Source organism: Symphodus melops, assembly GCF_947650265.1.
Source record: "Symphodus melops genome assembly, chromosome: 21".
Taxonomy (NCBI): Eukaryota; Metazoa; Chordata; class Actinopteri; order Labriformes; family Labridae; genus Symphodus; species Symphodus melops.
In genome coordinates this window covers 17,740,722-17,762,842 of record NC_136711.1, presented here as the reverse complement: position 1 = coordinate 17,762,842, position 22,121 = coordinate 17,740,722, and the positions used below count along the sequence as shown (strand labels likewise).

General features: G+C 43.1%; 1 protein-coding gene across 7 annotated transcripts in view; it reads left to right on the top strand.

Annotated features, from left to right (window-relative positions):
* tanc2b (tetratricopeptide repeat, ankyrin repeat and coiled-coil containing 2b) overlaps positions 1-22,121 on the top strand; it is a 146,187-nt gene that overhangs the window by 6,875 nt on the left and 117,191 nt on the right. For all 7 annotated transcript variants that reach the window (XM_079334003.1, XM_079334001.1, XM_079334006.1 and 4 more), the window contains exon 2: positions 10,313-10,426. The gene's annotated coding sequence lies outside the window, so the exon portion shown is untranslated. The remainder of the gene's footprint in view (positions 1-10,312; positions 10,427-22,121) is intronic.

The following is a 22,121-nucleotide window of genomic DNA, read 5'->3' as shown; positions in this document are numbered from 1 at the left end:
CTGCTTGAGCCAGCCCCAGCTGCTGAGAGCAGATAAATGGCAGAGTATTCATCAGGCTTGAAGGCTGTGTCTCGTAGCTTGAACAGCAGCTATGATACCAACAACCTTCACTTGGCAACACTGTCGAGAGCTACCAATGACCTCAGTTACCCTTCCTCTTTCTTTCTGTAAACACGCACAGTTCTTTGCACACCAGTGTTGTCGTCCTGAGTTGCTCTTCCCCCTTAATGACAGAATACATCTATTGTCAATGCCTCCCAACATGACACACTCCCTGCCTTCAGGCATAACATTATGACCACCTGTCTAATCCATTTCAATCCAATACAGCTGCTCAGGCATAGTCTTTCTTTTATAAAGCCTCTGCATTAGCATGAAGTAAAAGTAAAGGAAAATTGTCGTGAAATATGCTCCTTATATTTAATATTATTACTTTATAACATAACATACATGAAGAGGCAAATTATGTATTTGGAATAGTAGAAACACTTCATTGCACTGCAATAAACCACCACCATCCTGACAACTCTTAGAACCATAAAGGAGAACTTTGACCTTTCTGAACATGGCAACCAAAAGGGAAAATGCAGAAGCATCATAAAAGTCGATTTTATGGGCCGGCTCTTGTGTGGGGTTGCATTAAATTGCACAGGTGAGAATAATGTTGTGGCTGATTGGTGAACAGGTGAACAGGATACCTTGAAAACATGGTTCAAGTGCAGGGGCGGTTTAGAGTTTGGGTAGATTTCAGCGCCAGACTTCGTAAAGTTTGGACCAAATTCTGGTGACTTGGGCTTAAATATGTATTTAAGGTCCTTAAGTAACGTAGACCTGCATGATAGGCTGAAAATAGCCATGTGATGTAGCGCTGTGCTGAAAAAGACGATGTGGTACAGTATCGTTATTTGGTCCTTCCAAAAAACGTATCGATGCAGACGTCACAGAATCGATGTAGCTGCAAAGATGTGATGAAAATCGCCCATAATGCAGTTCAGGATAGTTCTGGATGCTTGAAGCTGATGCTAGCTAACAGCTAACCTCTGATTGATCAGCAGCAGTTCATTTGTAAAAGAGATTAATTTTTGATTCAGCAGACACAAAGAAATGCAGGTAACCTTAGCAATGCAATTGTTGCATTGCATATTTCACTCACATCGTGCAGGCTTACTGGCCAATCGGCTCTTCTGATTCCCACTCACTATTTAACTGTTGATTTTTTTTTTTCCTGTTGAGGTCAGTTTCGCTATTGTCCCTGTTATTCTCTTTCACGACATCTGGTGTCGCTGTTAGCAGATTAACAGGGACTTTTCCATCCTTCATGAAGGCTGTGCATTGTTACCGTGCGCTATAATAGCTCCAAAACAAGACAAATGGGTTACCAGCACGGCACCTACTGAATGCTTGAACATTGACCCCGCTGCTGCCAACGCTTTGTAAAGTGATCCGTGGGCAGGCGTCAAGTTGTCAATGAAACACTATGTGCTCTGTCGTACATAAATAGTGCCACTGTTCCTGTGTGTGTGTGTGTGTGCGGTGCCCAGTCAGTGGTGGGAGATGGGGGGGGCCCCCGCTCTGTGATGTGAAGTGCCATTAACGGGTTAACTTCATTATAATTAGCCAGAGATTTGTGTGACTGTAGAACATAGTGGACACGTTGTTGATAACACAGCTGCCTCCATGTGGCTTTGTGTGCTAAACAGGGTGTGACGATGAGCGTAGGAGTGAAGGAGAAAAGGATCTCATGAGAAGTAGCATTGTTTGGAGTCTGGGAGAGAACTTTTCAATGATGCTCTTTGTGTTAAAGAACTACAAGCGACACATAGCTGATGATCATGAACGAGGATTCAAAGACAGATGATGTGCATTTTAACCTCCTGTCATCTCAAAATGTTCTTTATGACCTTGGATGTGTTTGCAGAGTCAGTTATTAGCCAATAAGAATCCAGCTACCCATGTGTTAAGGCAGAGAGCTGTGTACAGGTTTACTCCCATGCATTGATTTATGAACAGTTTTTGTTCACATTGCACATTGATGACTTTCTTTTCTCATCAGTTGTCAGCAGGGTGTGCTCAGGTTCCATCTTTAAATTTATCTCAGATCGTCGTCTCATCATTTAGCACTATCAAAGCCAATTACTCTGCATTTCAATGATGATGGCTCGATTCCACATACCTTTGCAAAGGTTGTCTGTGGTACTTAGAAGTTTTTGAAATCGGGCCTTAAAGTACTGTGTGACCATCAGTCCTTTTCAGGAGTCTCCAGTCAAAACAATGTCGGTATAAACCTCTGATTGTCTTACTCGAAGTAGTGAGTTATTGTTTCGTGCACAGGACAAAAAATTAAACACCGGAAGTCACATACACACCTGATTCAAAAAGCCAGGTTTTTTTTACAGCAGAAGTAAACATGCTTACAGCCCAGTTTAAAAAACAAAATTGGTCTGACTAAGTCACGTCTCGATCGACACATTTAAGCTGTTCAAGCTTAAACATTTGGAACATGTCGCTAAATATTTGCCAGATAAAACGTCCATAAGTGCACAATATTAAGATTTTACTTTCCAGACGTGTACTTTTACATTTTTTGGGCACAACAAAATGCATGAATTTGTTTCTAAAGGAGCAAAACACTCTGCTGACTCTGCTTTACTAAACAAACTGAATGCAGTGCCCACCAGCAATAAATTGGATTATATGAATCAAAGCAAAGTGAAGTGGTCCTTGTGCTGCATACGGTGACTCTGGAGCCCTGTGATGCTACGTGGCACAGCTTGCAGGCTATTTTTAAGAATCCTTTTTCAGCCAAACTATTGTAAGATGGTTTTACACATGCCACGCACACTTGTAAATTTCAAAAAGGAAAGTGCACGCACATGGGAAAGAGGTATTCTGTTTTCTCAGTTCAGCCAAATGTCAGAATGCTGACCACAGTGTTTGCAGCTGCATGGGTTTGTCCTCTGCAAATGAAGGACCTTTACTGTGAGATCTACACAACTGCACAGGGACTTTATCTAACTAATGGAAAGATCCTGTATTTGTGTATAATTGCTTAATATTCTCTCTGAGATTGTCTTCAAATTGAATTAAAACCCTTTTAAGGATTTCCCAGTATTCCCTCCAGATATGAAAAGAGAAATGGCCTCGCTGATGGAGTCCATAAGAGGCAGCGCCCGGGCCAGTTTCCCTGAGTGGCTGTCCTCAAACTTGTTTTAAAGGTATAGAGGAGTGGTCTTACTGCTTAGCCTCCAGTCACTAAAACATGCCCTTGTGCAGACACGAGAGTTCATTGTGTTAGCAGTCAGAACATAGAGTCCCCTTTCCGAGTCTGTCTAAAAATACCCCACACCACCTCAGCCCCAAACGACACACCGAGGGGCAAATAGAAAGGGAAGCTGCACGAGGCGAGATGAATAAACATGCAGCACTGAGCAAAGCTAAATGCATTTTCTCTGCAGCGCGCTCTGCAAGAGTGAAACTAACTAAGCTAGTAATTCAGGCAACTGTTGGAGCCTCAGAGATAAGAGCTTGGTGCAGCTTGTGTTAAAGTATTATCTATTGAATAATAATGAAAGAAGGAAGTGCAAGGCTCTTTTCGCACAGAGTACAGTCTTATTTACTCTCCTAGGCCATTCCTTTATGAAGGCTAATAATTAAACAGCGCTTATCAGGTTGTGCGATCCCCTGATCCGGTTCCCTTTTCAGTGCAGCGATAGATAGACGTACTTTATTGATCCCAAACTGGGACATTGTATCAGGGCACCTTTTTGTACGACGCTGCCTTTATCTGGCACCTCATCAAACAAAAAGTCTTTAATGCTGAAGAAAGTCTCCGTTATGTATTCTCAGTCTGGGAGTGGTTTTCCCACGTTCAGTGACAGTCAACACTTTAGAGTTGCCCTCTGAAGCCTGAGGTACGCACAGTTTTTTTTTCTTTGACATTGTCCTTCTGATTAACTCAGCTTTATCGGCCTTTGAAGTCTCACGCTAAGTTTCAAAGTGACACTTAACACTTCATTTTCACAGCTAAATGCACTCACGGCTCTGTCTCCCCTTGCAAAGAACCCAAAACTCAAATCCTGCAGACTCCGCTTGCCATGTCTCGTCTGATTCACAGGATGTAGAAGGCGTGGATAATCTGCTTTTTATTTTCTATTGATTTCAGATGGAAGTGCAGAAAAACCTCCAAAATAACAACCAACGCATGTTCAGCACAACGTTTGGTGGAGATTTAGCAATTAGTCTATTCTTCATCAGTGAATGTTCAAGTTGGCATTTCCTTTCACAGACATTGACTCATTTTTATTGTACCCTCTCGCAAACGTTCCAGCAAAAGAAATGGTCTGTTGACACGACTCACCAGGGCGCCATTGCTACATGTTGGGCCACGGGAGCCCAAGATGATTGGGATTGATTCAAAGAAACACAAGTAAAGACGACCCAGAGACTTCTTTTTTCCTTTGAGTTGAACAATGACGGGCTCAGCCAACCTCTCCTCACCTGGCCCAGTAACATAGACTATGTCATGTACTAATTGGTGCAGGTTTTCTTTTTGCCAGCAGTCACTGATAACTGCCCCTATACTTTTAGACTTCGACTTTCTTTCCTGTTATTTGAACTTGAACATGCAGACAGTGCAGATAAAAACGAGATTTCGTTGCATTGGCTCTATCTTAAGGATTACTTACTAGGATGGTTATTTTATCCCCCCAATGCAGCTAATCTCATTATACTATCATACATTTGTGTCTGATGTACAACTACAGTTTGCTTTTTTTCTCCATCGCTGACATAAGTCAAAGGTTGCTGACCCATGCTCTACTGAAATGCTTGCATTTTGTGTCCGTGTTTTTTTTATTCTCCACTGACATTTTTGCCCGTCCACTTTCTACGGGCTTGTTATTTTAACGCTTTTGGACAATGTGTTTCCCCAGATCTGAAGAAATCACACTTGGTTGATCTGGCTGCTTCATATCTATCTCTCAAAGGACTTAAAAGAGCCAGAGAGCACCAGTCTTTCTCCAAGGTCAGGGTCAGCCAGCTTCACAGTGGGTGACAGGAAGCCAGAGGGACTGTCATCTCGAAATGCCTAATGAGCCTCTAATTGATATCCAGCTGAAAACCCCACTGAGTGTTAATGCCACTTCTAAAGAAACTATATTAGGTTTCCTCATCATTTAGCTAACGAGACGTAGGAGGCCGAGAAGCATACATTTTTAACATGGACTCACTGAGGTTAGAGCTAATGGCACAGTCAGTGGTCGGTAATTGAAATATTCAGCATTTTCAAGACGTGAGCACTGACATTCAACACAAACATCCACTCAGTAGAGGAGTAGGAAACTAACTACACGTCTTAAACATCTGTTTTAAACTCGGCCATGACATACTATTCTCTGGCTGTATGTCTGGGATCTAGACATAAAGAGAAACACATTACATATGATGCGAACTGCTGTATTGAAGAATGAGTAGTATTCCCATCAGCTCCCACTCTCTTATGAGTTGTAGCTGCTGTAATGAGATGGATTTTAAGAAAGACGCTAATCTTAGGGAATGCTTTAAACCGGCTGCCTAACCCATATCCCATTCTCCACACTTTGAAGGCACGAGCCCCTCTGCCAGGGCAGCTTTCAGACTGTATTTTGCTAAAACGTTTCATTCATCTCGACAGAACGCCGTATTAGACAAACTAGCGCTGAAAGTGACAGTGGCTCGTAAGCTACGAAACGCAGACTTTTTATGCTTTGAATGACTGGCACATAGCAAGTGTTAGTTAAAAAAAGGTTTTGTAGTCTTTGAATTTGATCACTTTTCATTCAGTCTGCCTGAATAACAGCTCAACACATTGTCATTCAAGCCCGTGTCTGCCACTTGAAGCACTGACACCTGCCAGGCTGCGGCTCAGATGTTCTATTTTCGTTTCTTATGATAAAATGGCGAGCACATTCGGGGTTGGTTTCTGAAAGTATAAGTAGGTGTTGGAAGCTGTTAGTGTAGTTCAAACGGCTTCTACTTGTATTTTTACCCTTGGCTCTTCTCACAAGGCCATCCAAAATCTTTGTGTTTGAATGGTAGAGAGTGCCTTTCAGCCTGTTTCTGCTGGATGCCCAGTGCCCATCAATGTCAAAGTGTCACCACAGGAGGCAGCATTTTCAAATTTTAGGTCTAAAATAAAAGGATTACTGCACTTAAAAGAGGTGGAAAGAGGTGAACGGGGGTGTTGCATTGGCCAAGAGGAGGACTATCACATGACAGGAAATGCCTTTTGGATGTTGAAACCCAGCTCACCTTCATTTACACGTCCACTGACGGGGAATGAAGGTGAGCTGGATTAGAAACATACAGTCGATGTATACAAGAAGTGGTTAGAGCCACTGTGACTCTAACCAGAGTTAGGCAGTTCAGTTGTTGCCATGTGACAATAGATTTAAACACAACTGCCACGAAGACCAGATTAAAAATAGGTGGATCTATACTAAGAACTTATAATATATTCAATTTAAAGAACCAATAAATATGAAAGAAGTCAACAAATCCTCTGGCCTCGACAGATTCTACGATCCCATGTGTGGGTGTACAGAGCCTTAAAGAGCCAGAACTGAATATATGTTGACAAGTGTTCGAGTTCAGCCAATTCAGATTAGCTATGGTGAGGCCTAGCTAACAGATAGCAGCACCCACCTGCCCCTTAACTATGGCTGTTGTAATGAATAACTTTAGCGTTCATAGTTTTCAATGGTATGTTGTAAAAAGTTCATTGTGGTTCATTCTGTGCATTTCAAACTGTCAAATCAATACCAATTTTGATACCAAGGGCTTAAGCATCCAAACGCCTAAACAAGAGCATATGGTACGGACATTTTAACAGTGCATGTGTTAAATTTATGAGCCATTTGAGGAGAGGTCAGGACTTGAGAAGGTGACTGAATGCTGACCAATCTCACAGCTGAGGAGTTTCTGTTGGGACTATCCCAAAGAACGTTTTTCCTGAAAACTCCTGAAAACTCTTTGGATTGTTCTTAGTTTATCTTGTAGTTTTATGTTGTTTGTTTATGGATATTTGTTGAGCCTATTTGTTAATAAACCACACTGCAATTCGCAGCCTTTTGTCTGACCTTAGGTGGAGACGCATTCATTTTACTTTTACCTAATGAGTGTTCTTCAAACTGTTCAAGGAGACACATTTTTATCCACAAATGCATCTTTGCTATTTGTCTTTATATCCTGTCTCAGTGAATGTAGGCCCAATTCATTGTGGGTAACAACGTTAGGTGACTTTTCTTTCATTTTCTGTAAGTAATTGGTCCGCAGTGCCCTGTCTTTTATTTCCCAGACCTTTGGCAAACAGAAAATGTGGTCAAGGGAGATCTCGGTTACCTTGTTGTGAGTGAGGAGTCTCCTCTAAGTGGACCAATTTGTCTGAGTGCCTGTTCCTCAAACTTGCAGAATGAGTCTGAGACAAAGAGGTGGTTTCTTCATGATGTAAGGAAGAAACACAATCAGTGTAAAAAGGTTCATGTTTGACTGTACGCAGAGGCATTTGTATGACATGAAAGCTTAAACACTCGATGCCTCTGAGATGGAGATGAGAGGGAAAGCTTAAATGCCACATTTGTCAGTGAAATGGCGACTTAGAGATTTGGTCTTGTAATTTGTTTTGATTTTATTTCCGTCCTCTTAGGTGATTAACTGAAACCCAGTGGACAAAGGAGAATTATGCATTCTGCCACATGATTTTCTCTTGTCCTTTTTTTTTTGGGGGGGTTATCCCGCTGCGTCTGGTTTATCGTCGCAAACCAGACGACGAACGCTGAGGCTTGTTTTTCCCCTCGTTTCTCTTCTAATCATCATCTCGCGGGAGGACAGCTGGCCCGGCCTTCGTGACCCTCCGAGCTTAAAGTGACAAGTGGAGTCGACCTTGGGAAATTCTCTGTGTCTGCCTGTTGCCAGATTTCTTTGACCCCAGAGCCATTAGCACATTAGCTATCTTCTCCAGTAAAGAGATTGTGACACACACGCACATTAAATCCAGCAGAACCAAACCTTTTGAGACAAGTTTTGTCTGAGCAAATCAGGAGCACAATCCAAGAGAACCCAAAAATAGACAAATATGTTTTTTGATGTCGAGATGGCATTTCATTTTGAGATCACTCTGGTGTTTCTCAAACAATTAATTCTCCATTATTTAAAGAGCCAGATGTTACCTTCAGCATGAGAACAAGATAATAGCTCAAACATCCAAACCTGCAAATCCCCTTACAAAACATCCCAATATGTAATCAATATAATTTCATCTGAAAATTATGAAGGTCTGAAGATGTGTGTCTGCTTCCCATTATTACTGCTGAATCTTGTTTAGACCCCAATTGGTTGGCTCGGTTTAATTAATGTGTTGGCAACTGAGTTTGAATTCAGATTAAGTCTTCTAAAGTGTTCCCTGCAGTGAGTATTGTACGAACTATAATTAGAAATGAAAAAAAAAAAAAGAGAGTCCATGCGACACCCTTTTGGAAACTTGATTATTGTGTTGCTGTTTTTCTGAAGACGATCTTTTGTGCAGAAATGACATTCTGCCTCCCTTCAAAATCTGCAGTACGCCCGAGTCGTCCTTTATGAGTGCGAGGAAATAAACTGAATTGACACTGGAGGATGTTGTCGAGGGAACGTTGACGGTTGGTTGTAGGACTCTTTGAAGCTTAAATGGCTTAGTGGAATAAGACTGGGAGATGTTTTTTTTTTTTCCCTCCTGAGGAATCATTTGTTCAACAAATACTGAAGTATCACAGCTCGTAACTTCGTTTTCAACCAAGCAAAACACTTTAACCAAAGATGTAAGCTCATTTATTATCTATAAAAAGCCATTGTGTTTGTGTAGTTGCCTCATACTTTTAAATAATGCAGCCTTCTCTCCTGGTTCTACCACCCAGATGTAAAACAGCACAGTGAACAGATCTGGTGGCAGCAGTGCAGACTGGCAGTGTTTGACTCTGATGTTTTAAGTAGGCTTTATAATCGTAGAATGGCACGTGGACTGGCGTGATGTGTATCCACGTTTAACACAGGCAAAACTGCAAGGATGAGCAAAGGCTAGTGGTGCTAGCACTGCTATCGTTAGCCACACTCCACAGCTCATCACGACAACGACTGCTTAACTTGAGACGAGTCAACTGGGGAAAATTTAAATTTCATAGACTAGGAAATTAGTCGCTTGAAACATCCTGTAACATAATATTTTTTTAGAGCCTCACTAAGTTCGCTGTGTCGAATAAAAGACTTGAGAGAAAAATGAAAGGCCACACCTTGATACAGCTAATATCACGTCTTTGAAATGCCTCTGAGGCTCTAGAGAAGCTGGAGAGGGCTCTGCAGGTACACCAATCTTTTCATACATCCAACACAGTGATTCATTTGTCCTAAGAATAAGTCAACTCGGTTCCTCTTCCCTGCTCCAAGCCATTAGCTAACACAACAAAGCGCACTGAGCTGCCACCGTGGATCTATCGTGGCTGCCACTAGCTGCTGTTAATGCAGCGGCAAAGAAGAAAACACTTCAGGTAAATAATCATTTGACAGTCAACAACAGAGGCTTTCTACACAAGAATGAATGTTGGGCATTTTTAAGCCCGATTAAAACAGCTTTATGGTTTGAATCCTCAAGATCAGTCTCTTTTTTTTTTTTATATATTGGAGGACGGCTCTGGTCCCAGATCAGTTCTTGTATTTTGGCAGAATCACAACTTCAGAAATCAGCACTGAAATTAGCTTGGAAAAAATGATATGTAAACATCTGTTTACAAATGTTATGTTGACGTACGAAATCAGTAGATCAACAGATCAGGTTTAACAGAAACTCCCCCCAAAAACAACAATATAAGGAGTTTTTCATCATTTTGCTTGTTAGACTATAAACTGCCTTCATCTCCAATCCTAAGCAGAGATATCACTCCTCCCTCTCTCTGTCGTCCTTTACTCTCCACCTCATGACATGATGATTTGATTGGAGTGCTCAAGGACTGTGAAAGCAGCACTTTATGTCCGATCCGCCCCCCTAGCGTGGCTGACAACCGTCTACTGTCCCAGCTCTTTTACAACCGGCCCTTCTAGGGACCCCAAGCGGCATTGTTTGCATCGTCAGCCTCTGTTTGTGTTCTCTGTTGGAAAAAAAAAATCATCTGCAGAGAGTGAACAGTTACAGACCACTGCATAGACTTATTCTGTCAAACGGTATCTGCTGTGTGTCAATACAAGGCTCTTTCGGTCAGTTGCTTTCCTTGAGTTCATCTCCTTGTCGCTGTGCTTTGCCTCTGTACAGATCTGCCGGGCGTCCCCTCTGGAGAGGGATCTGGACTGTGGTTCAGTCCAGAGAGATGTAGCGCCTCGCTGCCCTCAAAGCTGGATTTGGAGAGCTGCCTGCTGTCTACTCATGGTGAGTCATCTCTCAACTTTCACAGCACTTAAGTCGTGTATATAGCTGAGACCTGTTTACACCGGGGGCTAAACAGTGTGAAGTAACATTCACGAAACAAGGGGATGCATTCTTTCCTGTTGGCCAGAAGGACGGGAAGAAGAAGTTGTTTTTATTTAAAGGTTAATTGAAAACCTTCTGAAGAAGTTGACCTTGAAAGTCTTGTTTGTTTGACTAAGTTTATTATCCTGTTCTTTTCTAAGCTGAAAGTCATAAATTCTGAAATAATTAGCACGCCAAACTTTCAGATTAGGATCAAACTTTTCGGGGGTGCTAGGGTTTTCACGATACCAGAGTTTTTTCAAACTTCAATCAGTGCTTCTAAAAATCTAACTTTATTAACACTAACATGAGTTGGGCGTCTTAATGAGATGCAGAGAAGAACTTTTAAATAAAATGTTGGCGTTCTGCACAGCGGTGCAGCGGTTCGCGCTGGTGCTTCACAGGGACGAGGTTCCTGGCTCGAATCCCCGTCGGACAGGAGCTGCTCTGTGTGGAGTTTACATCTGGCGTGGGTTCTTTTATGGCTTCCTCCCACAGCCCAGAGAAATGCTTGTTAGGTCAATTGGTGACATTACTTTGCCCGTAGGTGTAAGTGTGAGTTTAACTGGTTGTTTGTCTCTACAGTATGTCTGGTTATATACCCCGCCTCTCGCCCAATGACAGCTGGGATCAGCTGCAGACGCCCGTGCAACCCACGCATGGGGTATAGATAATAGATGGATGAATGTGATTTTCCAATACGTGAATGAGAACTGTTAAGTGGCGTCGTAGCTTTTAGCAGAAAGACACACAATGTGAACCTTTCATCAAACAAATGAAGCTGCTTGTATGTCCGTAAAAACACATTTTTATGAATGCATGAAAACTTCACGAGGTTTTTTTTATATTGTAGTCCAATCTAAAGATGCTAAATTCATACAATCCAGTATAGTTCAATCACAGAGCTTCTGTATTTAAATTTTCATTAAAACAGAATTGGTCCCAACAAGTCAACATTGGAGAAGTGACCTTCACTTTGTTGTGATCATCCATCTTTAAGAACCTCCCTTCCATCAAGAACAGCTTCATCATGAGGAAATGAATTCAGGTTGTCCCGGTCTATTTTCAGGGTGTTTTTGTGGAGGTGCTGTTTTCTCCTCAAGAAGCTGTCTGTCAGTAGAAGTCTTATTTTAAGAAGTGTCCTGAGTACAGATCGATGCGTCGGCTTGAGGCCATATGTAATTACTTTGTGACTGGCCAGCCATGAAATTGTTGTTTAGCTCTGAAATAGATCCAAAGTCTTTCGATAAGAAGTTTTTTTTTCTTCTTCTTTTGGAGAGAGATGCTTTGTATTTCTGCCATAATCAGAATAAAAATGACTGCGGCAGCACCGAGAGTCGGTAAGATAATTGACTCGGCAAACAAATAAGGTAGGAATTTCTTCAAAGGCGTCGTTCTGACCTCTGCAATCTCATTACCAGGTTTAACACTACTGCTTCTTCCACTCACTCTGTCTGTGGTCTGTTTAGTTTTTCAAACGTGTCTGATGAGGAACAACCTCTGTCAGCTGTTAAAGGGAGCGTGGAGCTGGCTGGCTGTCGAGAGGTATGCGGAGTGACAGTCGCTGGCTCACATGCATGCAGCTGTGGCCTGTGAGTTGCGAGGCCGGCAAATGAAGTGGAAGAGTAGTCCCCATTAAACCCTGGCTCTTCCTCTGAGGAAGAAGCTAACAGCTCTGAACGCCGGCCTCTCGCTGCCTGGGAGAAAAGTGCTGACACAATTTTTTTTTTTTTTTTTTTTTTTTGTCTGACTGAAATGCCTTCTGACCGCATGACACTGGCTCTTTTCTTCCTCGGAGATTCCACAGCCGTAAAGCTCTGGCCGCACAAAAGAGACGCAGTGTGCCAGAGCTGCTTAGTAGGTGGCGTAAATTATAACGATACCATAAACTGGCTCAAAGGTCTGCGTTACTCACATTTTAGGGGGTGAGAAATGAATTCCTTTGTGTGAGCAGTTAATTGGGTTTATACGCGTGAAATTTCCATTTTTCATCGCTTGAGTCGGACACATTCTCGGGGACGAATGAATTTTTTGTTCCTCTGTCAAGCTAGTTAAGCAGCGTCGCAAATAAGATATGTTCTTGGACGTCCATGAGTGATGCATGAATCCTGTTAGTGTTAAGTGTCCTGGACCCGAGACAGGCCGCCATGTCCCTCTCGGCATGCAGCCTGGTCGTCCGTTGGGTTTGTGACTGACGGGGAACGGCTCCAGTCGTGGTCACCGATGCACAAAAGCAGAACCAGGACAGTGTCTGCAGGCACAGAAGGTGCTGCGTTCAAGTCCTCTGATTGTGCGTGTCATCAAACGTGACGCGCAGGTCACTCCTGGAAACTTTGAGCGCTGGCTGGTTTGACGTCTATTCCTTAAAGACGAAAAACTGGAGTTATTCCTTTCCGACCAGCCGACAGGAAAGCAGCTGCATTTACAGCCTTTCATCCTTTTGGTATTAGTCATACTTTGACCAATCGGCCACTTGAGGCTGTAAATCTGTGCGGAGTGCTGGAGGGGACGATGACGAGAATGATCAGCGTTGTCAAGTCGTTGAAGGTGATCTAAAGAAGACGGTTTCTCCCCAGTGGGTTCGAGTGGGTGGTTTGCTACAGCCCACAGCAACTGAACGGGGAACTGTGTCAAATTTGACACGCTGAAACCCACAAACGCCAACACTGACAGCCAGTTGTGATGAAAACCTATTTACAGGCTCGATAAATGCAGTTTGGAGAGTGGGGGGAAGCTGTCCTCCCTGCCTTGATCTCGACGCTTCAGGTTTTTTAGTCATCTTTATTCAGTGGCGTGCAGGCTAGTTTTCTTTAGGCTCTGTTCGGGCTTGTGTTCACAAATCTGGTGGAGCTTTTCGAGCAGATCAAACAAGAGTTTATTATTCAGAGTAGTGGAATGTGCTGTGGACACGATGCGGGGTCGGGTGCACATTGTGACGTTGTCTTAGGTTGATGGACGGAGATTAAGGAATGCTCGAGAAGCCGTGGAGGCCGCTCTGAAAGTCAAAGCGGCCGGCGCATCACGCGTCATGCGTGTACCTGTGTGTTTTGGCTGATGTAAAGCAGACAGACCTTGGCTCAGCACAAGTGTGAAACATTCTCTCGACTGAAGAGACCTGGGCTTGATTCCTGGAACGTCTACCTCCGGCTTAGTCATGCATTCCAGCTAAGACTGATGGGAATGAAGTAGGAAGCCAGTGAGAGATGGTGTTGTTGTCATTGCATGCTCTTTCATGGACTATAAAGGGAGCAGAGTATCAGCCAATACTCGGGATGTGCAGAATTATCTGAGTAAACAATAAAAGAACGAGAGAGTATTAGTCAGTTGAAGTCCTAATTAATTATTATCACTTCAGGCCTGCAATGCTGGTTGCTGTGATGCAGCTGCCCGTCATTAGCTAGTCATAAAGGCTACTGATGCCAGGATGTAAACCAGCATATTGGACGAATGGGATCAAATAGATTCAACGTTATAGCCCAGTCCTGCTAGGAACCAACTCCTCGGCTTCTAAATCCTCATGGTCCAGAAACCAGTGGGTGACATTGTGGTGGCAGGGGTCGAGATCCAGAGTGACGAGCATGACGTTACTCACAGGTGGAAATAAGTAGCTTGTATCTTAGCATGTTTAACTGGGGAGCAACTTACTAACCGACCTACGAACCAACTTGTGCTTTAAACTCTGTATGTTTCCTGTCACGTCTCCAAAACATTTGTAATTTAAAAAACGTTTGATTTTCATGTTTGTCGCTACAAGCCAGCGTAAGCGTCAGCGCAGTTCGTTAAAAAAAAAACACAAAGGGGCTTTGAAGCTGGACACGTCGGTCAGGTCTGGACTCGGTGACTTGAGATGGGAGGCAGCTGCCTTTTGCTTTGAGCGAAGAATTTTCTCTTTCATGAGGAAATATTGAAAGTTGTAGATGAAAGGTTCAGGAAGGCTTTGTGAGGAGCTGCGGCACGTCTTGTCTGTAGAGCTATGAATATATTTCTCCTTCACACAGACTACAAATGACAAAGGCTGGGGTGGGCACGAGGCTATTGTTTTAACCAATGAAGAACTTTTGTGTTTCTCAGAAGTAATTCCACACAATAAGCACATGTGCAAGCCTTCAATTTAACTGCAGGATAAAATCATTCATCTTAAAGCCATGTCATTAAGTGTAACGGGGCCTGGGTTCCAGGAGTCTCTGTAATGGCGTGCAAAGTCCACAATGTACTTGCCCAGCTCGCACACAGGAAATGAAAGGCCCAGAAATCAGTTAGTGCTGATGTATGGTTTGAGAAAATAACACGTCGTGAACAGCATGAGAAGCAAATCTGCATTGTAGTCCACGCTGAGCTCTGCCACAGTGTTCTCCATACTTATTTCCTTTTTCACTTCATGGTGAACGATGGTTGTGTCTGAAGGACACGGACCAGCGAAGCTGTCGTGAATTCATATTCGTTCTTTTGAAAATTGAGGCCATAGTTTTCCCAGCTCTTATGCTAAAGACGGCACTTTTGGAGCTTTGAATCTTAATCTAATCTTGGCCTCGCCTCACCTGTCCCATCCGGTCTGTTGTGTTGTGTTTGCACTTAATGCAACAAGAAATGTACTTTCTGAGGTGCATAGTGCCATCCAACCCACAAACATCAAGTTGCAAACTATGAAAAAGTTTGATCTGAATTGTCAATCTGCCGTGTCAGTCATGGTCTCTTCATCTCAGTCACATTATTTAGCATGCTTAATGTGTGCAGGGGAGTATAAATGAGCTGCAGACACAGAGGTAAACAGAGACATCAAGCTATCATCTGTGCTTTTGAGGGACTTCTTTAAAGTGATGCTCCTTTGGGACCGAGTACGCACAGGTTTGTTCAAAATCAACTCCTCCCCGCTCATCTCTGCCAGCCGTCATCGACAGCTGGGCCCGGCTAACAGCTGCCTCCCCTCCCCCCACAAGCTAATACATTCAAAAACAAAGGGTTGCCAGCCGCCGGCTTTGCAGGAGACAAATTATTTCTGTAAAGCCACAGTGACTATGTGGGTGGTCCCGGTTTGTCAGGTTAAAAACTTCAGCTCACTTCATTGATTAATCTGCCCGCTACTGTCTTGATCAATGAATTGTTTGGTTTTAAAATATTGGAGAAGCATGCTGAATTTCTTTTTCACAGCCGAGGTTGGCATATCCAAGTTTGTGCTCCGAATTAAAAGTTAAGTCGTTAAGAGCTGAACTTCACTCTCTTTTTAAATAGTAAAGAGACAATAAAAAGCATTAAAACGTTGTTGTTCAGAAATTCCTTCAGTGTCTTGAATTTCCCCCCCGGGGACAAATAAAGTTTTTTTTTAATTGAATTGTTTAAATTTATTCAACATTTGCATACTCACAAGTTTTTTTGGCTGATCACAACATTTGCCAGTGAATGTTTCTGTTGATGGATAATCACCTTCTGTGTTGACTCAAGGTCACTTCTCTGTGTCTCAGAGCATAGCGGCGTTCAACAGGATAAAGGCAGATTATGTAATTAGCGGTTCTCAAAAACAGTGAACATTCAGTCTATGACTGATACCGTCGTGCTTTTTTTCTACCCGGAATTACTCGTCAGTGGAACAGCGACCTCTGGGTGAGAGCCCCAGCACGGGCGCTGTGAAGCATGCGCAGAATGTCGAGTCTGCTTCAGGCCAATTGAGGTGAACATGCAGGCTGAAATCCTCCCCCAACTTCATCATCTACAGTAAGTGTGTTAGTCTCCCTTTGATGTTGAGATGTTTACATGTATTTTATGAGTCCAGCTGGAGTCTGACTTCCAACATCAGTCCTGTTTTAACATCATAAAGCATTCTGATTGAGTTTGGTTTAGTGATAAGAGACCTCTGGGATGTCCACTTAGCCAAGCCTCCTCAACCTCAGGGACACACATGACTCCTGAAAGCAGCCACCCACACAGCAGACATGCATGTGCTGGCCGCTGCCAATTATTTTGTGGGCCAAATGTCTGGCAGGGGTCCATTCAGTGGGCGTTCTCTCTTGGGCCTCATGCCTCTATAAAGTTCAGTAATGAACCAAACCAGGAAACCCATGACAACAGAACGTACGCTTTGATCACGTTTTCGCTGGTTTGGGCGAGACGACATGGCGACCTTGTACTCTGATTTGTCGTACACCAGTTAAGAAGAAATAATGGGGAAATGTAAAAGAAGAATATTATATGTGCTTGTTATCTGACATTTACTCATGATTATAGGGTTATAAGCTCCTGCTGCTCAGTGTAGCCAAAACAGATGGAGATGGTAATTTTATATCACTGCAGTTGACCCACAGTTTAAACTCTACAGGCGACTGCATGGCCTAAAACCAGCAGCTCTTTGCTCCGAGTGATTAAATATGCATGCTGAGGGTTTACCCAAACTGGTGGCTTTTGGTTATTTTTCTTTAAATCCTTGCTATCCGCCCAATCCCTCCCTGTGGGCTCGCTGTTTTAGCACTATTTACACTCAGTGAAGATGGTGTGCGTGTAAGGCTGACACATTCCCATCTCAAGAGGGCAATAGCACCTAACCCTTTTCCTTTTGCTGATGCCGGCAATGCCTGGCTCAGTCTTGCGAATGTGCACGCCACGAGGTCTGACAGAAGGCGGAGTCATCTGTTGGCCTGTGACCTTCAGTCAAGGCGAAAGGACTGGAGGTGATCCTGCATGTTTGCGTCTACGTAATATCTCTGCACCGCCGGTGTGTCGGCCACTTCGCCGTCTTCCATCTGATTGGCAGCTTCACATGTTCACACACACACATATTAGACACGGGCTCCTGTTGTTGAAGATGCAAAGTGATTGCTGACATTATCAGCCAGAAGAGGATGGATTATTTTCTCTTTGTTGAAGCTGAATTAAAAAGGACGAGACGGAGTGAAGATGCCCTTTGTTGGATGTATAGCTCATTAATTTCCTCAACAAAGCCTCATCAGCTCAACACTCTGGATTAGTCATAATAACACAGGACCAATAATTGCTGTGTGACATGAAAACAATCAAAGTCATTTAATGAAATGACTTCTGATAAGTATCTTTCAATTAAAAGCCAGTAAAACGCACTCCTGCTGAAGTGAAAACAGAGCGAGTGGAAGGCAACGCCTTAAAAACAGACAATCACTGTCAGGCCTCTCAAACAAGCAAAGGCAGTGGTGCTATTTAAAGATGTTCCAGTCCTAACACCAGGATTGGAAATGCCTATTGTGTGGAAAAAAGTGGAATTGATTTTGACAAGAACAGAATTCTATGCACCGATTCTTTAAATAAATAAATAAACCTAGATTAACGCCAACTGATTTCCGCGGCAATTAATTAATTGCGGCTTCAAATAGTAGCCGTCATAGCAACTGAAAGACTGAATAGACAGAATAGGCAGCTAGTCTGAAGGCAGGAAACAGTCAGGACTCAGTCGAAAGGATATATTTAACACGGATAAACACTGTCCAAAACCATATTGTATAGCATATTTAATTTATAAATGAAACTAGATGTGTAGCACTTCGGGGCATTCACTACTTGTTAAAATTGTTGGCTGACTTTGACTAGCATCACCAGTGCTGGGACCAGCAGCAGCAGCAGCTTTGGTCTTCGTGCAGGTAAACGTCCACATGCCTGTCCTGAACATGGTTATGCTTTGCTCACTTTAAATGTTCACACGTCTGTACCATAGACTGTCTGTACTCACGCTGGTTAAACGAGATGCCAAAGCAGAGCATGCCTATGAACTGAAGCTACAGCTACATCTAGTGGTGAGCGACTGTATTGCAGCTTTGACACAACCGTTTTGAACGTTACTACCTACTCATTGAGGCGCTAACTAGCGAGGGTGACAACATTAATGTTTTTTTTCGTTTCAGTCCACTAATTATGCAAATCCTTACTTTCGGCCATTTTCTCTCTCGAAGAATCTGTGACTAGAGATAAAGTATAACTATTATGTTTGTTCAACTTGTTTGTAAGCACTCAGTTTTCAGGTCTGATTCCACAATCATTTGCTGTTCTTGAGGTTTTTTGAAGTAGATGGACTTAAAACATCAGAAACAGAGAGAGATTTTTAGAACATCTCTTCGTCCGTTATTACTCGATTTACTGTTTCTCAGTTCAAACTGGATAACAGAAATCTCTCTTTGCTTCACACTCTGTATTTGGTCTCGACAGGGTTTAACCTCAGCCAGCCAAGGCAAGATTGGATGTTTTATTGAGTATACATGCTATTTATGCTTTGCAGTTGGATTGGATAAGTGCAGTGTATCTGCCTTTCAGGAGAGTCAGGTATTGAAGTCAGCGTTGTAAAGAATGAAATAGTATTCGCTTTCTCTACTGTGAGTGTGGGAACAAACAGCTCCATCACCGTCTTTGGCCCGAGGTACGTGAGTGACACACGGTGTGAAGGCGGCTGTAATCTAAGAGACATTTATTGGTGGTCATCAAATTGCGATCAGAGGTCAGCAGCCAGCTAACGCGCTAATTGTCTCCGTGTTAACCGTGGTCTTGTCTGAGCTTTCAATCAAACATCAGTCCAGCCTGACAGCAGTCTGGCAGTGGGCTGAACTGGGAGAACGAGTCATTTAAGATGTTTTCTCTTCCGCCCACGCTGGATTCTATCCTTTCATACCATCTTCTCTGATCCAGATTCACAGGCACAAATGGAAACCCTGAAGGTATCGTTGCCCTTGTGAGGCTCGCTAATGTGTTTTTGCTTTTGTATTGCTGGCTCGGGTATTAATAGCAAGTCTGGATGGAAAAATAAAAGTGCATTTATAAAGCCTGACATTCATGTCAGGAAACATGAGTTTCAGGCACACAACTCATTTCTAGTGACTACGCTGACGTTGGCTGTAGAGACCAAAATTCTTTTTTTTTTCCTTCTTTACTCCAGCATGAATGATCACATAAAAAGCAGTAGTACGGTACATTCCTGGAACATGTCATTACCTTTTTTTTTTTTTTTTTTTTATTGTTATATTAGCTCATCTGCAGGCGAAAGGCATGCACACCTCCTGTAGAAAGTCTCAGTGGATGAGATGAAAGGAAATTAGAGAGGTGCTGCTTATTCACAGTGGACAATGAAGTTTTTCGCGGACTGTACAGGAACATAATGGTGGCTCACATCGTAATACAGGACTGGAACAATGCATCATTCAAATGGAAACAGATTCATCTTCTATTTCAGTCGCACACCTAGACTTGAGTGAAGTCATATTTATATCCCGGCTCATGTAATTCACAGACTTATTTCCCCAGACATGAAGGAAACCGAGGCAGCCGTCAACAATCCCGTTTGCCCATTTGGGGCTCTTTGCCTTGTCTTATTTATGAGCAGGTAGGCATCGTTGAGGGCAGAAACTCGTTTGGTCAGCGCCAAATGTCATTATCGGTTCCCCTGTAAGATGTTGCTCCATCTCTTTTCTCTGCCTGTGTGAAAGGACCAAAATACCCTATTGATCTGTTCTCTTCGTGTCCTGTGGTTTTGAAACCATACCCACCCTCGAGATGTCTGATGACTCTCTCTCCCCGTACCTTTGGGGGGGATGTGCTGCACACGTGGAGTCCGTGTGGGGTTTTTCTTGACGTCACGTGTCACCTGCAGGTGATCAAAAATAGAACGCAACAACACGTACGCCTTTTGCGAGCGGAAATTTGAACCTCATGGTCAAGCAACTTTCATCATTACCCGACTGAGACTCAAGAGACATCTAAATCTGATCATTTTGTCCTTTTCAGCCGTCGATGAAAATCGTATAACCCTAAAATGGCCAAGATGTTGCATCAGCTGCATATTCAAAGGACACCCATCACACTCACTTTTCCATTTAAATGTCCAACCTCTATCTTAATGTTACATTATTGTTCATGGCCATGGTCTGCACCTAAACTTATTTAAACTGTAGTTTTCATTTAATGATAATCAACGGCAAGCATTCAGCCTTCTTTGATTGGCTAGTTGCTTTGCTGCTGTGAAAAAATACAACACTTCTATTCTGAAGCCTCGGGCAGCAACGCAAGAGGAAGTAGCTGAGCTTTGCAATTATGGATAAAGCTTTGATCTGCGGCCTGCATTGCATTTGTGTACCATGAAAGGTTGGACATCCATTCAGCTGCAGTCTTTGCTCTAGTTCACTGTGTAACTTGGTTTGAGTTCATTTCAGATGAAGACTTTTGTAACTCTGTTAAATCCTGAAGGAAACCAACCCAGGAGTACCCCTGTGGCTTTACTCCACTTAGAACCATGCTAAGCCAATGAAGCACTCAGCTGCACTTGATACACAACAGCCCGAGGCAAGGAAGTCCAGCGCTCTATCAGGCTCTGCTGCTCACAGATACAAAGTTACTACAAGCCTTCAACAGGCTCAAGGCTAAGTGTCATGTGGTCAAGCATTTTAAGAAAAGGAATTTCACTGGGACACGCACACACACCGACTTCAAATGATTGCTCGTGAGTGGGAGCTTGTGCTAGTTGGTTGTTTAGCGCATCCCTTGAAGTGGCCAAATCAACTCATTTGGGTATTATCTGAGGGCTGCTTATGTGCAGCAGACAGAAGTGACAACGCAGAGGGAAGGAGAGGCAGCCACAATTATGTGTGAAACCAGCTTCAGGCTGGCGCTGGATCCATGTGACAGCTGAGCCAGGACAGGATGTTGGGGGACGTTATGGGAACTTGTCACAGCCATTTTATGCTCAAATTCAGAGGCTCTGTTTACATCACTAAATAACACTGGATGCACTCATATTATTGTAATCCATATATCCAGGCAGTCCATATATAACAGTAATTTAAAGGTCCTTTGGATTGGGAAACCACTAGTGTCCCTCTTTTGTAGCATTGAATTCCAATTCAATGTAGCTTTAATTGATTAGCAGTTTAATTAAATTCCCTAATTTAGGACAGGACCATACTAAATGAAATTGTGAAGGTCTTAAAAACAATTTATTGGAGACGAGGCTGAGCAAGAATTTTTACATTAGATTCAAGACAAGTGCGGCTAAGTGTTAGCAGGGCTAGCACTACCAGCCTTGCAGTGGAGTGTCCTCATGCTTGTGCTGAATGTGGTTGCTGTGGTCAAGTGGTCATATGCCAGTTTACCTGCACTGCTCCTGTCAGATGCCATCTGCCACTTGAGCTGTTTTACATCTGGACAGGAGAGTGAGGAGTGTAGACCGGAGCTCCAGCTCCGGCTATCGGCTAGCGGCTAGCAGCTAGCGGCTGCATGTCAGCTTAGACACAACGTTAAACTGGCATTGAGGTTCTACATTAATAACAATCTTACTAATTACATGAAACAACTTGGTGCCTACAAGTATGGAGAACGTCTAATCACTAACATCTTTAGTTAATTCTCCCTCCCTGATGTTCTGCCGCTAACCGCGGATACACCAGAACCACTTGTTGGGGATACATTCCCATGTGACTGGTGTGTTCCCAAGCTGGCTTCCCACTACTGTACAAGGTAAAGCAGCATCTTTCAACAAACACTACACAGAGATACAGATATAAATCACATCCAGGGTTCCTGCGGTGGTGAAAGGGAATTTACCCCTGGGCCACCCATGTGCCCTGTCGATCTCTGTTAACTGTTAATCAGTGTCAAATTAAGCTTAATTAGTCTCGCT